An 18,014-nucleotide genomic window follows, 5' to 3' on the forward strand; every position below is an offset into this window, starting at 1 on the left:
GCGAGAGCTTGTGCAACCATTCCCTAGAGAGCACCCGCCTCAGGACAAGATCACCCACCTCGAGTGTCCTGGAGCGGACACTGCGGCAGTGGTACCGCCGCAGCACCTGCTGGTACCTCGCAGCTCGGAGCGAGGCTTCATGGCGGCGTTCCTCCCCCAGCATGAGATCCATCCCCCGCATGGCGTCCTGCTGCATTTCATCAAACACCAGGACCCACGCGGAGCAATGCTGACCTCGTGTGGGTGAACCGCTTCTGCTCCGTAGACAAGGAAGAACGGGGTCTTGCCTGTCGGCTTGGTGGCAGTGGTGTGGATGGACCACAGCACAGACTGAAGATCATCGTGCCAGCCCCTGCCGCAGGCCTCGAGCTTCTTCTTGAAGGTCCATGTCTTGGGACCCCTCAGGACCTCCGCGTTCGCGCGTTCGGCCTGGCCGTTGCTCCTGGGGTGCGCCAGGGAGGCGTAGCAGATCTGCGTTCCAAGGTTAGCATAATAAGTTTTGAAGAGATTGCGAGTGAATTGTGAGCCGTTGTCGGTGATGATGCGATTAGGGACCCCAAATCGTCTTACGAGGCCCTTGATGAACTTGACTGCTGACCCGGCTGGGATGGTGCAGACAGCTTCCACTTCTGCCCACTTGGTGAATTTGTCGATCGCGACGTAGAGGTAGCGGTAACCTCCAGGCGCTTGAGGGAATGGGCTCAGGATATCCAGCCCCCAGACCGCAAACGGCCATGAGAGCGGGATAGTCTGGAGGCCCTGAGCCGGCTGGTGGATCTGCTTGGCGTGGAATTGGTAGGCCTCGCAGGATTTCACCAGCTCGGTCGCGTCGTTGAGTGCCGTGGGCCAGTAGAACCTGCTGCGGAAAGCCTTGCCGACCAGGGTGCGCGATGACGAGTGGTGCCCGCAGTCTCCGCCATGTATGTCAGCCAGCAACTCTTTCCCCTGTTCCCTGGAAATGCATCGCAGAGAAACATCATTTGGCCACTTCCTGTATAGCTCACCGTCCTGAATGCAGTATGCCGTAGCCTGTCGGGCCACACGCTCCGTGTCTTCCTCCTTCTCCGGCAACGTGCCTTGCGTCAGGTACGCCTCGAACTCCTCGATCCAGCACCCCTCCCGAGGCTCGGCCGCTAAGAGGAGGCGCGCTCCTGAGGTCGGGCCACAGGCGGGGGCTCCCAAGGCTGGTGGCTAGGGGAGTTCCTCCTGAGATGGCATCGGCTCCGCAGGCAGAGGTGCCGTCGAAGGCTTGAAGAGCCGCTCCTCGAAGACGCCAGTCTCTTGGGGGAGCCGCTTGGATGCTCTTCTGGTGATGCCGTTGGCCTCTTTATTGGTGCCACGAGGCACATGATGTAGCTCCAGGCCCAGGAACTGCTTCTCCATTTTGCGCACCTCCGCGAGGTATGCCTCCATGTGCTCATCCTTTGGCTCGTACACCTTGTTGGAGAAGTTGACGAGGAGCTGCGATTCTCCCTTGACGGTTAGGCGTTTCACCCCCAGGGCCACTGCCACTTTGAGGCCAGTGATGAGACCCTCGTACTCTGCGATGTTGTTCGAGACCTTCTCGCCCCGCTGGAAGCAGAGCTGCACGGCGTAGTAAAGCTTGTCCTGAGTGGGCGAGATGAGCATGGCTCCAACCCCCACGCCCTGACGTGCAAACGCACCATCGAAGTACATGACCCAACCATCTATCACTTCACTTCCTGGTGAGAGGGATCGGTTCTCGCCTGCTTCGAGCTCCGGGCTATCAGTCCATTCTGCTACAAAGTCGGCGAGTGCAGCCCCCTTGATGACTCTGGTTGTGCTGAACTCCAGGTCAAACGCTTGTAGCTCGATGTTCCATTCGGCGACCGTTCCCGCAGCATTGGGGCTTTTGAGAACTCTCTTCAACGGGTAAGCTGAAACGACCTTGATGGGATGACCTTGGAAGTAGTGGCGCAGCTTGCACAAGGCCACCAGGGGTGCGAGCAAGAGCTTCTGAGGCACAGGGTATCGCGCCCTCGCATCTCGCAGGACCGTGCTGACGAAGTACACTGGGTGCTCGACAAGGGTGGGAGAGCTGACGGAGTTTTTGGCTCCCGGGGACTGAGGTGCTTCCTGTAGGTCTCCAGCTCCTGGGGCTTGATGACTGGCTGAGGCAGCCACTATCTCAGGAACGTCGCCTTGGTGCTGAGCTGCCCCATCCGGCTTGGCGACCCCACTTGACGGGTCCTTGACCTCGGCCCCTCCCTGAGGTCCACGAGCGCTGTGCTGGCAGAGTGGGGTGTGGCAGATAGGTAGAGTACCAAGGGCTCGCGAGGACGAGGCGCCACCATCACTGGCCGGCTAGTCAAGTATCTCTTGAGGTCTTGAAATGCCAGGTCGGCCTCGGGGGTCCACTCGGATGGACCCTTCTTCTTCATCAGCTTGAAGAACGGCAAGGCGCGCTCCACTAACTTGGAGATGAAGCGCCCCAGCAAAGTCACGTAGCCTGTGAGCTTCTGCATCTCCTTGAGGTTTTGCGGTGGGCTCATGTCTTCAATTGCCTTGACCTTCTCTGGGTTGGCCTCGATTCCCCTGTGGGACACGAGGAAGCCCAGAAGGTTGCCTGAAAGGACACCAAACATGCACTTCTCCGGGTTGAGCCGCAGGTCCACCTGGCGTAGGCTCGTGAAGGTTTCCTCCAGGTCCTGAATCAGAGTTCTTGCCTCCCGAGACTTCACCACAATGTCGTCGACGTAGGCCTTAGCGTTTCTCCCGAGCTGCTGCCTCAATGCGATGTGCATCAGTCACTGGAAGGTCGCTCCTGCGTTGCACGGTCCAAATGGCATGCAAGTGTAGCAGTATATCCCACACAGGGTCAAGAAAGCCGTTTTCTCCACATCTTCCACCGCCACCTTGATCTGGTGGTAGCCTGAGAACGCATCCAGGAAACATAGCAGATCACACTCGGTGGTGGAGTCAACAATCTGGTCGATGCGCGACAGCGGGAACGGGTCTTGAGGGCAAACCTTGTTGAGGTTGGTGAAGTCGACACACATGCGCTCCTTCCCTCCTTTCTTCGGCACGACGACTGGATTTGCCAGCCACTCTGGGTACCAGACTTCGCGAATGGCACCCGCTGCCTCCAGCTTGCGGGTTTCCTAAACGATGAAGGACTGCTTCTCCGTGGATTGCCGCCTTGCCCTCTACTTCATAGGGCGCACGTTGGGGCATGCCCTCAGATGATGCTCAATCACTCTTCTCGGAACCCCGTCCAGTTGCTTGGGTTCCCAGGCGAATATTTCCTTGTTCGCCCGCAAGAAGTCCACCAACTCTTTTTCTTGGTCTGGGGCAAGGTCGGCGCCTATGGTAAAGGTGGTGCCAGAGGCCCCGTCCTCGTCGACCGGTATCTGCTTCATCTTGGCTTGACCCTGAGTGAACAGATGCTTCTTCTTGGTCAGTGCAGCCCCCTTGGTTCTGGACACTGCCTTGTCGGTCGGGCAAGCTGTCGCCATGGCCCTGAAGGAGAGTTTGAGGGCCGCCACGGCTTCCTTGGTGTCTCCGGCCACGGTGAGGACGTCCTTGCTTCCTGGCATCTTCATGAGGTTGTAGGCAGGATGAGTGGCTGTCATGAACTGGGCTAGCGCCGGGTACCCGAGGATGGCGTTGTACGGCAAGCCGATGCAGGCAATGTCGAAGTCGATCAGCTCAGTGCGGTAGTTGTAGCGCGTGCAGAAAGTCACAGGGAGACAGATCTACCCCAGGGGGTCGGAGGAGCCACCGCCGACCCCGGAGAAAGGCTTGTTGGGGCGGAGCCACTCAAGTGGCATGTGAAGGAGGCTGAAATCCTCCACGGAGAGCACGTTGAGGCTGGCGCCGCCGTCGATGAGGGTCTTGGTGACAGCTACGCCGCAGATGGTGGGCGTGCAATGCATCGGAAGCACGCCCAATCCAACGGTGGTGACTGGGTGATCCCCTGAGTTAAAGGTCAGGTCGGCCTTGGGCGCTACCAAACCCGGGGGAGCCCCTTGCCACGTAGAGCCGGCGCCGATCTGGCGAAAGAAGGGCTTGGCATGACGATCCGAAGGCGGCGCCTGCGAGCCACTGAGGAGAGCCACGACGACGGGGGGTGCTGGTACTCCGAAGCGCGTGATGAAGAGGTCACACAACTCCTCCCAGGAGGCCACAGAAGATTCAGGCATATGGAGGAGCCAGGCGCGTGGCGCGTCAGGCGGGGCCATTGGGAGCCAGTTGGCCATGACTTTACCGTTGCCCCCGGCCTCCAAGACGGCCTCCTCATACGCCAGCAGAAAGGCCGTCGGGTCCACTGCACCATCATAACGGGGAGGCATCTCCGGCTTGAACTTGTGCGGCCACTGCACCCGCCCCAAGGCAGGGGTGAAGGCCCGGAGCCCCCCGGCGCTATGGAAGGCGCCCGTCGATCCAGTCGGAGAAGAGGCGGCGTCAATGAGAGTCGGTCGGAGAGGCGAGGCCATTGGGGGGGGAGGCTTTGGCGCACCCCTACCTGGCGCACCATGTCGGATTTTGGGTTCCGGCAAAACCCTTGAGGTTCGAACACTGGGGTGCGCACAAAGATCTCTCCCCCTCTCTAGCTCGCACACTCTACGATTTCACGACCTAGCTCGACGAACCCAAGGAACGCGAGACACAAGATTTATACTGGTTCAGGCCACCGTTGTGATGTAATACCCTACTCTAGTGTGGTGTGGTGGATTGCCTCTTGGGCTAAGGATGAACAGTTACAAGGGAAGAACAGCCCCCTGAGAGGTGTTCTTGTTCTTGGAGAACTCGTGTGGTTGGGGGATGATCCGGGTCTGAATCAGATGCCTCCCTATGGTGGTGGCTAGTCCTATATATAGAGGCTCGGGTCCTCTTCCCAATATTGAGTGGGAAGGGATCCCACAACGGCCAAATTCGAAGGGAGACAACTAGTACAAGCTATCCTGACAAAAGTAGTCTTCTCCTGCCAAAGGCTCTGGTGGTGACGCCGTCTTGGGCTCCACGGTGACCACCTTCCTACCGTACTGCTGGTCTTGGTCTTGTTGCACCGATATGGAAACCTTTGCCTGATGCCTCGGGACTCCTCGTCTGCGCTTGTCCCTTTAGCACCAAAGTGGAAACAAGGACACTGCGCGCGCTGGCGCCCGCCTGGCTCCAGTTGTCATGGCTTGCATCACAGAAACCTCGCGAGGTGTCCCTTGCCTTGATCTCTCCGCCCCTCATGAGCCAGCCTGGTGAGGCCTCTCCTGAGGAGGTCTTGCGTCGTCCCCCTCGTGAGGCTTGGCCCCTCGCGAGGGTCTTGAGTGTTTGCTGGTGAAGATGGGTTGTACAGGGCCGCTGGTGGAGCCACGCTGTGGGCCGCGGGCAGGCAAGTCTGGGGACCCCCGTTCCCAGAACGCCGACAACACCCTACAGCGGGAACCCCTCACGCTTGTGTGACATGGAGGGCACAATAGGACCGCACCAAAATAAAACATACAACTCGTACCAATCTAGATCATCAATCAACCCAAAGACAAAGGATATCTACTCAAAACATCATATGATGGCAACACATCATTGGATCATAATATGTGGCATAAAGCACCATGTTCAAGTAGGGATTACAGCGGGGTGCGGGATAGTGGACCGCGTAAAAGATATGAGGATGGTGATGTTGATGAAGACGATCACCGTGGCGATGATTCCCCTCCCGATGGCACTCCGGCGCCACCGAGAGAGAGGAGGAGAGATTCTCCCCCTTGTGCTTCCTCCTCCATGGCCTCCCCTGGATGGGGAGAGGTTCCCCCTCTGGTCCTTGGCCTTCATGGTGATGATGGCCCCTCCGGGATCCTCCTCCATGCCCTTCGGTGATGATGGCCCCCTCCGGCAGTGTCAGATTTCGGGTTCCGGCAGACCCTTGAGGTTCGAACACTGGGGTGCGCGCGGAGATTTCGCCTTCTACCTACCTGCACCCCTCCGCCTCACTAAGATCTAAGCTATGGAAAGAACAGCACAAGAGACACAGGGTTTATACTGGTTCGGGCCACCATTGTGGTGTAATACCCTACTTCAGTGTGTGGTGTGGTGGATTGCCTCTTGGGCTGATGATGATGAGCAATACAAGGAAGAACAGCCTCGCGAGGGTCTGTTCTTGGTTGGGGGGATGAACTGCTAGGGGGAGTTCAGTCACCCTTCTCTCTCTCTCTCTCTTCTCGATTGCGATCCTAGCTAGTTTCTGGGTTGGCCAATTCTCGATCCCTCTACCCTGTGGGTGGCTAGTCCTATTTATAGGCAAAGGCCCTGGGCCTCTTCCCCAAATATTGAGCGGGAAGGGCGCCAACAATTGGACATTTTGAAGGGGAACATCTGGTACACTTATCCTGACTAAAGTTGGTCCTCGCCTGCCAAAGACTCTGGTGGTGACGCTGGCTTGGGCTCCACAATGACTTCCTCCCTGCCGTTGGACTGGTCTTGGTCTCATTGCACCAAAACGGGTGCCTTTGCTTGATGCTCTCGCCTGCGCTTGCTCCCTTTGCACCAAAGAGGAAAGGAGGACACTGCGCGGGCTGGCGCCCGCCTGGCGCCCTTGGTCGTCATGGCTTGCGTCATGGGCACCTCGTGAGGTACCCCGCCTTGATCTCTCCGCCTCCTCGCGAGCCAGCCTGATGAGGCCATGCCTGAGGAAGATCCGTGTCATCCGCCCCGCGAGACTTGGCCCCTCGCGAGGGTCTTGGGTCTGTGTTGATGAAGACGGGCCGTGCTGGGGCCCCTTTGAGCCACGCCGCAGGCCGCAGGCAGGCAAGTCTGGGGACCCTTGTTCCCAGAACGTCGACAGTAGCCCCCGGGCCCAAGGCGCGCCCGGACATGGCCATGTAGGGAGGCGAAAGGGCAAGGGTGAAGCGCCATGGGCCCTAACAGCCTGCGGCCTTGGGCGCCGCGTGGCGGTTGACTGGACGTGGGCGTCTCCACAACCGCGCGAGTTGATAAGGAGCGGCATCTTCCTAGGCTTTGCGTTTTGCTTTCTCCGGTTGCTGCTCAGATCCCCTTTCTTGCGCCTCTCCTTCCTTCCTCCAAAATTTCCAGATCTACTCCGACCGCGTGACCTAGGAAGCCATGGCGCCTCGTCAGTCCCCGGCCGGAGCTTGGTACTCGTCTGCCCTGGACTCGCCGAACGTGTCAGAGGCGAGCCTCGCCCGGTTGCGCCGGATGGCGGCGGCGCAGGGCATCGACGGGGCGAAGGTGTTCAAGGCCGGCTTCGCCACCCCTGAGGGCCAAGGGAGCACCTTCCATCCGTTCTTTGTAAGCGCCATTGCTGCTGGCCTGGTGCCTCCCTTCTCTGAGTTCTTCTTCTCTGTCCTCCGCCATTATAAGCTACAGGCTCTGCGTCTCCACCCCAACTCCATCCTTCTCCTGGCAATCTTTGCCTATTACTGCGAGGCTCACATACGGGTGCAGCCCTCGGTGGCCTTGCTGCGCCACTACTTCTACCTCCGGACCTCTCGCGGTCCTGCTTCCGCGTGCGCGAGCTTCATCGCGTACGGTGGCGTCATTGCCATTTCGAACCCCGGGAAAAGGATTGAGGGCTTCAGGAGCAAGTGGGTCTTGGCAGATGCTGGGCGCATCCACCCTCGGCTGATCTTGCCCACGGAGCAACCCACAAGCTCCAGCGATTGGGGTCGAGCGGAGCTCGCGGACCCCCGCGCGAAGATGGTGTTGGAGAAGATGGACGCGGATCTGAGGCCAGCCAACATGGCGGCGGCGAAGCTAACCGGCGCGTCGCTGCTGAGGGAATTCCTGGAGCACCAGCTGGCTCCGCTTCGGTAGTACTCACTTCCGATGTGGAGGCCCCATCCGAGCCCTGCGGCCTTGTTCGACGGAGATCTGGCTACGTTCCTTCAATCTCTGGTCGGGGGCGATGTGGCGAGGTTGGAGGGCGCTCCTACACCCTTGTTCCTCCGCGACGACTGGGAGCAGGTAGTGGAGTCCATGCCCGTCTTCAACGGGGATGGGCCCGTGCCCATGGAGACTCCCGGGGGATTGGTGGACGTGTCCTCCGATGACTCCAGCGAAGAGGAGGAAGGAGGGGAGCGGGAAAAAGGGCCTGACTCCGAGGCGACTGACGGAGAGTCGAGGGCTCCCATCCCCCGGTGCAGGTCCCGCGTTCTCCGCCTCTCTCCGAGCGATGACGACGAGGATGATGACGAGCAGGACGGCGGGAGCTTGCCCCCGATCCCGAAGAAGGACAGGACCGGGCTGATCTCCCGCGGGTCTGCCCCGGCCCCGAGGCGGACCGCAGACACGCCTTCCGCTTCCAAGCTTCCCGAGGTTGACCCTTCCAGCCGGCTTTCAAGCTTCAAATTTGGCTGGAGGCCGCTTGAGCTTACTGGCGACGACCCGTAAGCGCTTGATTCTTGTATTTATTTCTTGTTATGCTTCTGAGGCTTGACGTCCGCATCTCTTGGATAGGCTGGCGCCCGCAGCAAAGAAGCCGAAGGGAGCTCCTGAGGTTCCATCCGTGGCAGCGCCTCTGCCAACGAAGGAAGGTGACCGTGACGCACGGGCTTCTCCTTCCCGGTCGTCCTCGCGAGGCCTGGCTGAGCCGGCTGGGGCGAGCTCAGCCCCCATGGCCCAAGTGACTCCCGAGGTGCCTTTGCCTGCTGCCGCCACTACAGCCGTTGGGGTGCAGCAGGCTTCGCCTCAGGATGCTGTGGTCGCGCTGCCGCCCTCTCCTCCTACTCCACCGACTGCTGTCTCTCTGACTCCTCCTGCCGTTCTAGATCATGCTACTGCTGAGCTGGACTAGCTGCGGCAGGATCTTCTTTGCGCCAACCCTCGCTTGGTGGCCGAGCACTTGGAGCTGGCTTCAGGATGGATTCGCTCCGACGCTTCGATTCGGGCGGCGCTGGTCCAGGCCTCGACGGCTTGCGATGAGGAGAGGCAGGCCGTCCTTGAGGCGAAGGCTGCTCGTGACGCAGCCCTGGGGGAGGTGGTTGATGTCCGTGGTCGCTGCAAGGCGCTGGAGGACGAGTTGCAAGGCCTGCGGGACCAGCTCGCGAAAGAGGTCCGCCTTCGCCAAGAGCAGGAAGAAGGCGTGAAGGCTCGTGAGGCGGCCGTCGAGGGCCGGGAGGCCAAGCTCAGGAAGCGTCGCGACCGCCTAGGCGCACTGGAGCAGGAGCTGGGGGCGAGGAAGGTCGAGCTGGACGACAAGGCCCAGGTTCTTGCCGAGGACCGCGTGGCCTTCGCGGAGATGGAGGCGAAGGCTCGATCCTCGCTGAGGATGCTTTACGACAGTGGCTTGGAGAGCCCGCTGGCTGGCACCGAGGATGGCCCCGCCAAGCTGCTTCCCTTCCTGGTTTGCGCTCTTGAAGATGTCGCCCTTGGCCTTGGCCCCACGGCCGAGGCCGAGGCGCGTGTCCTGTCATCTGCAGCGCTGACGCGGGTCCTCACCCACATCTACCTTCGCGATCCCGGCGTCGACCTCGACAGCCTGCTGGAGCCAGTAAGCGGCGAGCGTGCCGCTGCCGCTGCCGAGGCCGTGAAGGGTCGCGCGGAGGCTCTGTTGGGGAAGTTCCGGGCCTTCAGCACCAAACCAAAGCAAGGCGTTGCCGACCCCGCTGCTCCATGAGGCGAACCCACTCCGCGCTGCTCCGCCGCCGACAAGTGACTCCGTTGTGGCTCCTGTCCTGCCTTTAATTCCTGCACATGTATCATGCCTCGGGGAGGCGTTTAAACTTGCGTTTGGCATTGAGATAACAGTGTGGACTGTAATATTTGCTTTTGAATTCCTTGAAATTTACGCTTTTCCTTCCTACTTGCTTATGTTCTACGCCGGCAGAGCCCGGCCCCACACATACCTCAGCCGCCGTTAGCCCCGACCGGAAACCAGGACGGGACCAAGGAGTGAGGGGCTACTTGACAAGTTAGGCTCCTGAGTCGCGATGCTCAGGAGTCCCCCTTGGCGCACGAACAGCAAGTAGGGAGGTGTGATGTGGGTCGATCTACCGTTCTACGTCTGCAGAGCCCGGCAGCGCGCATACCTCAACTGCCGTTAGCCCCGACCGGAAACCAGGACGGGACCAAGGAGTGAGGGGCTACGTGACCAGTTAGGCTCCTGTCGCGATGCTCAGGAGTCCCCCTTGACGCTCAAACAGCCTTCGTACCTTGGCTCCGCTCGGGGAGAGACGCGCGACGAACCAGGCCCGGGGGGGCCTGGCTGGGTGGCGTGCGTCTGGGCATGACCCAAGCGCAGCCCCCGTGCCCAGCCCCCTCGCGCGGCACTCCCGAGGGGAGGCGTTACGGTGATTCTAGACACTGAGCTCTGGGCTCCCTGAGGTTGATGCGTCCCGGGGGCCGCCCTCAGTTGTTTATCAGCAGCGCGGAGCATAGTGCTTCCGTATGTGTATGGGCATAGCCGCTCCTCGGCAGTGTCGCCAGCCAGCGCGGAGTATGGTGCTTCCACTGGTACGTGGGAGGGGGCTCCCCTCCGGGAGGAGCCCCCGGGGCGTGTACAGCCCCGCCCTGACACGTTGCTGGCATGATAGGGCCTGGCGAGGTGTATCTGGGCACCCGTGAGCCAGCGCAGGACTCACGGGGCCCTACCTCTAGGTGGGTTGCGCCTAGCACTAGGCCTTATCTTGTGATGTTTCCCTGCAAATTTGGTTAGATGCCGGCACTCTAAGTCCTCGGGTCCCGACCCTCGAGCTGGTCTCAGCCGTCGCTGGTATGCCAGGTCGCGATGCCGTGGACAAGGCCAGAGGGTGAGGGCTGGAGAGCCAGTAAGAGCCCTGAGTCGCGATGCTCAGGTACCCCCCCCCCCCTTTAACGTGCAAGTGGTCGGCATGGAGAAGAAGAGGTGCCGTGGACAGGCATCAAATAATCAAGCATGGTGGGTCGAACGCATAGCCGGAAATAAACGCAAAAGGGATACATGCCGCTGGGTCTGGCCCGAGCGACTTGGGGATGATGCAGCCCGTGGGGTGCCCCCAACAAGGTAAGCTAACAACATGAAATAAAAGGGATACATGCCGCAGGGACGGACCCATGCGGCCTTGGAATAATGCAGCCCTGGGGGGGCGCTCCCAGCTGGAAATGAAACTTGAAAGATGTCACCTGATGATGTTGAGGACAAAGGAGTGTTGGTGTAGCTGACCCGGTGGGCTGCGGAAGCCGATCCTCACGAGTCCCCAGGCCCAGGGGCCTCGGGAGGCTCCGGAGGCGCTGGTGGCTCTTCGCGGACCATCTCCATCTCCGCCAGGGCTGCGGAACGCCTGGCCTCTTGAGCCTCCATGATGCCCCTCATGAGGCGCTGGTACGTGGCAGCCGCGTTCGGCAAGCCGTAAGGCATGCGAAAGTAGCTATAGGATGGACCTTCGCAGCGCCCCACTCGCGAGGGCCAGAGGCGCTCCAGAGAGGTGACTCGATTGAGCCCTTGTATGTCGATGCAGATGCACAGCCCACCATCCTCGCCTGGATGGGGAGCCACAGCTGGTAGGCGGCGGCTGCCTCTCATGACTCTTGACTCCTGTAGCTCCTGAATGGCCTTGCTGACAAACTCCTGAGGGTCTGGCCCTCCTTGCCTTACTCTTTAAGGGAAACATGCTTCGAAACACTCCTCCATGTGGTGCCCAAGCGCCTCCCTCGTGACCTTAGCCAGGTCGGTGGCCCTCCAGGGGAGACCCCCCGAGCCCTGCCTGAGGAGGGCGTTGGGCGCGCTTTCCTATGCGATGGAAGGAGGTTCCCCCTGGGCAGGCGCGGTCCCTGAGGGGCCTGCCTCCTGAGGGGCCGGGCCGGACAATGTCTTCTTCTTCTTGGGGGCGGTCTCGGGAAGCCTCCTGCTTCCGTGATCCGGGTCTTCCAGTGATGCGGCCCGAAAGGCTCGTTCCAGGGAACACACCGCGTCCTTCTCTTCACCGGGCACCGTGATGACTCCGCCACTTCCTGACATCTTGAGGATGTTGTAGCCGTGGTGAGTCACGGCCATGAACTTGGCCAGCGCTGGGTACCCAAGGATGGCGTTGTACGGCAGACGAATGTGGGCGACATCGAAGTCGATGAGCTCGGTGCGGTAGTTGTCGCGTGCCCCGAAGGTGACAGGGAGGCGGACCTGCCCAATCGGGACCGTGGAGCCGTCGGTGACTCCGGAGAAAGGCTTGGTTGGCTGAAGCTGGGTGTAGGGCACTTGGAGATTGTTGAATGTTTCCACGGACAGGACGTTGAGCCCTGCCCCGCCGTCGATGAGGGTCCTGGTGACCACCACGTTGCTGATGATTGGGGAACAAAGCATCGGGAGGACTCCGGCTGTGGCCGCACACTTGAGCTGATCTTATGAGCTAAACGTGATGGTGCACACCGACCACCTGAGAGGGCGCATGGCTTCCAGCTTGGGAAGGACTGCATTCACTTCGCGGGCGAACTGCTTGAAGTTGCATTGAGAGGCTGGGGCTTGAGCCCCGCCCAGGATGCAGGCGGTCGCGCGCGGCTCCTGGAAGCCCCCAGCCCCCTCGTCCTGATGGTGGTCCTCATTTCTCCTTGGCTGCGGTGGTAGCGGAGGGAGGCCTGCGTTGCCTTGCGGGCGATCCTCGCGAGGCTGATCCCTCCAGTCTCCCTCGCGAGGCGGGTCTTGCCAGCGATCCTCGCAAGGTCGATCGCGCCACCCCTGGCGCGGGCAGCAGTCTTCCCAGCGTCCTGCGTTCCTTACTCCTCCTCGACTGTAGCCCCGGTCACCTCGGTCGGGGCGACGGCCGATCCTTCCTTCTCGCACGGCTCGAAGCTCTTGACACTCGTTGGTGTTGTGGGTGTGGAGGTCATGGTACACACAGTATCGACTGCCCTTGGGAGGTTCGGGCTGATCTCTGCCCCGCTTGGTGTCTGGTTCTGCTGCAAGCACGGCAGCCCCCTTGCGCTTCACATCCTTGGCCTTGGGCTACTTCTCTTCTAGGTCTGCGGCAGGCAGCTCGAGGAGGGAGAGACGCCCTTCCTCAGCCCTGGCGCACTTGGTTGCCAAGTTGAACAACTCCAAGGAAGTGCACAGGTCTTCATGCATCGCCAGCTCCTCCTTCATCTTGACATCGCGCACGCCATCGGAGAAGGCTGAGATGATGGCCTCCTTGGTCACCTTGGGAATCTTGAGGCGTGCATTGTTGAAGCGCTAGATGTACTTCTGCAGGGTCTCTCCGGGTTGTTGCTTGATGCGGCGCATGTCGCTCACGGCGGGTGGCCGGTCGCGAGTACCTTGGAAGTTGGCAATGAAGCGGGTGCGCATCTCATCCCAGGGGAAGATCGTGCCTGGGGCCAGGTTGAGGACCCAGGTGCGGGCCCCGTCCTTGAGCGCCATGGGAAACCAGTTCGCCATGACCTTCTCGTCTTCGTTGGCAGCTTCGATGCCCAGCTCATAGAGCTGGAGGAACTCCACAGGGTCGGCCGTGCCGTCATAACGAGGAGGCAGGTCTGGCTTGAACTTGCCGGGCCACGCGACACTGCGTAGCTCGGTGGTGAAGGTGCGGCAGCCTGCTGTGGCCACGGGAGGCCTTGGGTGACGGAGAGCTTGGTCTTGCATGTCCCCACGCGCTGCAGCTGGGAGCAGCGCGGGGTCTTGACGCACAGGAGCGGGAGCATGGCCGCGACGTGCTGGAGCAGGGAGCGTCCAGGCAGCTTCTTGCGGGCGAGGGACTTCTTGGCAGCTCTGCTCTTGCCGCGCTGGCACCTGACGGAGCGGGTTCCGCCCAGGGGCCACGCACCTTGGAGCCATGGCGCCTTCTTCAGGAGGAGGCGGCCGGGGCGCAGCCAGAGCTTCGTTGCTCGCGCGGGGCGGGGTGCGGTGCAGCGGAACGGAGGGCGCAGGAGAGCCCCCTGCGACGCGACGAGCTCGGCGACGCGGTCGAGCCATTCTTGGTAGATGTCGTCAACGGGACGATAGCGCAGGAGCTCGTTTGCCGCGACGAGCGCAGCTCGAGCCTCCATGGGTGCGCGGAGCGCGCGGGACGAAGAACCAGCTGGGGTGAGCGAGGGAGTAGCGGTGCGGCCGTCTTGCCGCACGGACGGATGCTGAGACGACGCTTGCCGCTCGTCCCCCGCCGGGCTGGTGGCGGCGTTGACGGCAGGTGACGGGGAATGGTGAGGACGCCCGCCGACAGGAGCCGTCTGGGCGACGCGGGAAGCGAGAGCGGCCCGGCGCTCGGCGCGGGCCCGACGAGCGTCAGACATGGACGCGATGGTAGGAGGAGAACGGGGTGGTGGAAGACGAATTCCGGCGCACCCTGTAACACCCGGGATGTAACTTTCCCAATTTGTACTCCAACTCTTGCCGTTTCCGGCGTTAAGTTAGTGTATTTTCTCGGGTTCGGGTCTTTGTCTCCGTGTGTTGTTATCGTTGTCATGCATCTCATATCATGTCATCATGTGCATTGCATTTTCATACGTGTTCATCTCATGCATTCGAGCATTTTTCCCGTTGTCCGTTTTGCATTCCGGCGCTTCGTTCTCCTTCAGTGGTCATTTCTAGCTTTCTTTCGTGTGTGGAGTTTAAACATTTCTGGATTGGACCGAGACTTGCCAAGCGGCCTTGGTTTACTACCGGTAGACCGCCTGTCAAGTTTCGTATCATTTGGACTTCGTTTGATACTCCAACGGTTAACCGAGGGACCGAAAAGGCCTCGTGTGTGTTGCAGCCCAACACCCCTCCAATTTGGCCCAAAACCCACCTAAACCTGCTCCATCATCTAGAGCGTTCGATCACGATCGCGTGGCCGAAACCGCACCTCATTTGGACTCTCCTAGCTCCCTCTATGCCTATAAAGAGGTCCTCCTCGAAAATTTTGGATCCCCTCCCCGAAACCCTAAAAAAATCGTCTCCGCACGGCCGGACATTGTCCGCACCGCGCCGGACACCGCCGCCAGCCACTCCCCGCCTGCCATGTGGCGCCGCGCCCCGCCGCCGCCGCCGAGGCCCGTGCGGCCCAGCGCCAGCCCCCGCGGCCCGCTTCCGCCGCCGCCGCCTACCGCGCCCCGGCCGCTCCTCTCCTCCGCTGCTCCGCCACCTCCTCGCCGGCGCGCGCGCCGCCACCGACGACCGGCTCGGCCGCCGCCATCCGCGCCGCCCCGTCGTGCCCGGTCGCCGCCGCCTTCGCCTGTCGCAGCCTCGCAGCCGCCGTCCTCGCCGCCGTCGAGATCCGGCCGCGGGAGCTCCAGATCCGGCCTCCCCGCTCCCTCTCCGGCGAGATCCCGGCCGGCTCCGGCGAGATCCGCCACCGCCTCGGCTTCCGTGTCCCGGGTTGACTTTTCTCGCGGGGTGATTTTCTACTAAGTCCTTAAATCGCAGATCCATGTGCTCATGTTCATAGCTCCGTAACTTTGCATCCTTAGCTCCGATTCATGCATATAGCATATCAAAATGTTCATCTCAGAGAGCACATCATTTCATTCCATTGCATCATTTTCATTTGAGTTCATATTGATGCCCGAAATGCTGTTAGAAGAGGGCTACTTGAGATAATTGTCAGATCTACTACTCCGTTTAGCTTTTTGTCATTTTTGCCATGATTATTGTGTGCATGATATGCCCTGATGCTCTACATATGTTTTGTTAAGGGTTTTGTCATCTTTCCGGAGGTGCAACCCATGTATTTTTGTGATGTGTGTGGTGACTAGTGCAAGCTTGCAAAGTGGTGCACTTGTTAATTCTGTTTTCAGGGATTTAGCAATTCCACTAAGTCCTTGATCTGTTTATCTCATGATGCCATATTTCCATGTTGTTTCCTAGTGATCCGTGCTTCTTTTGAGGATGATCAGTAAGGATGTTTTGTTAATATTGTAGAGCTCTATCCATCCATGTCCTTGTTTGCAATTATGGAGCACCCTAGCTTGAGTCAATCGAGCTCTACTTTTGCTACTTTGTGAATCTGGGCAGATTGTCAACTTGTTGGCAATTTTGCCGATGATGTTGTAGTTGATCCGTGCATGCCATGCTATTGTTCTTGCCATGTCTAGCTTGCATTTTGTGCCTTCTTGACGGATGTATGCTTATCTTGTCATGACTTGCACCGTAGTGAGTGCATCGAGCTCGTAAACATGCCTACTTGAGTTATATTTTCAGCATGTGCCAGTTTTCACCAAGTCTGAAAACTGATTATGTTTTTGCTATGTTCACATGCTTGTAATTGTATTTTGTGATCCCTTTTGGCTCGAGGTCACTAAGAGAATTTTGTTAAGCTTTTTGAGTAGCTCCATGCCATGCTTTACTTTGCCATGTTTAGGTCCTGTAGCATGTAGTTTTGTTGCTCCGAAGAGGGCTACCTGATCTGAAATTCCAGACAAGTGTTAATTTCACTAAGTCTAAAATCTGTTTGTCATATGCATTTTGCCATGATTGTTTGAACCTGTTAATGGATGAATTGGCCGTAGCTCAGTGCTAGATTTTTGTTAAGCATCATGATTTCATCCCTTCCATGTATTTTGTTGTCTTGTTTCGGTGTTGTAACATGTTCATCTCATTGCATTTAGATGGCTACTTGCTGTAAATCGCAGACCGGTGTCATATTTGAATCGCTTGCCATTTCCAAACCGTAACTCCGATTCCGGCGTTCTTTATATCGCTTTCAATCGATTTCATCTCACCTTTCCAGTGGCACACTTGGATTTCCAAGTTGAGGCCAGGTTCTTGCATTTCCTGTCATATCTTGCATTTTGCATCCCGCATCGCATCCCGCATAGCATACCATCTTTGCATCATTTTGTTTGAGTCTTGCACGTGGTTGATTGTGTTCTTGTTGCTTGTTTTGTCTTGTTGGGTAGAGCCGGGAGACGAGTTTGCTAACGAGGAGCCCATTGAGTTTGCTTTCGAGGATCCAGTCAACTCTGACAACTATGCAGGCAAGATGATCATACCCTCGAAATCACTACTATCTTGCTATGCTAGATTGCTCGCTCTTTTGCTATGCCAATGCTATGATGCCTGCCACTTGCTTTCAAGCCTCCCAAATTGCCATGTCAAACCTCTAACCAACCATGTCCTAGCAAACCTTTGATTGGTTATGTTACCGCTTTGCTTAGCCCCTCTTATAGCGTTGCTAGTTGCAGGTGAAGATTGGAGGCCGTTCCTTGTTGGAACATTTATTTACTTGTTGGGATATCATTATATTGCTATGTTATCTTAATGCATCTATATACTTGGTAAAGGGTGGAAGGCTCGGCCTCTCGCCTAGTGTTTTGTTCCACTCTTGCCGCCCTAGTTTCCGTCGTATCGGTGTTATGTTCCCGGATTTTGCGTTCCTTACGCGGTTGGGTTATAATGGGAACCCCTTGATAGTTCACCTTGATTAAAGCTTTTCCAGCAATGCCCAACCTTGGTTTTACCATTTGCCACCTAGCCTCTTTTCCCTTGGGTTTCCGGAGCCCGAGGGTCATCTTATTTTAGCCCCCCCGGGCTAGTGCTCCTCTGAGTGTTGGTCCAACCGAGCGATGTCTGGGGCTACCAGGGGCAACTCTGGGCTGGCCTGCCCGACGTCTTGCTCATCTGGTGTGCCCTGAGAACAAGATATGTGCAGCTCCTATCGGGATTTGTTGGCACATCTGGGTGGTGTTGCTGGTCTTGTTTTAACCTGTCGAAGTGTCTTGAAGAACCGAGGTACCGAGTTTGATCGGAACATCTTGGGAGGAGGTCTATTCCTTCGTTGACCGTGAGAGCTTGTCATGGGCTAAGTTGGGACCCCCCTGCAGGGATTTGAACTTTCGAAAGCCGTGCCTGCGGTGATGGGCAGATGGGAATTTGTTAATGTCCGATTGTAGATAACTTGAACCTTAATTTAATTAAAATGAATCAACTAAGTGTGTTACCGTGATGGCCTCTTCTCGGCGGAGTCCGAGAAGTGGACACGGTGTTGGAGTAATGTTTGCGCAGGTTGTTCTCTAGTTACTCGCTCGCGCTTTGCCTCCTCATATCGCTCTCTTTTGCGAATAAGTTAGCCACCATATATGCTAGTTGCTTGCTGCAGCTCCACATATTTTTACCTTGCCCTACCTATAAGCTTAAATAGTCTTGATCGCGAGGGTGCAAG

This window comes from Triticum dicoccoides, chromosome 4A, assembly GCF_002162155.2.
Source record: "Triticum dicoccoides isolate Atlit2015 ecotype Zavitan chromosome 4A, WEW_v2.0, whole genome shotgun sequence".
Classification (NCBI taxonomy): Eukaryota; Viridiplantae; Streptophyta; class Magnoliopsida; order Poales; family Poaceae; genus Triticum; species Triticum dicoccoides.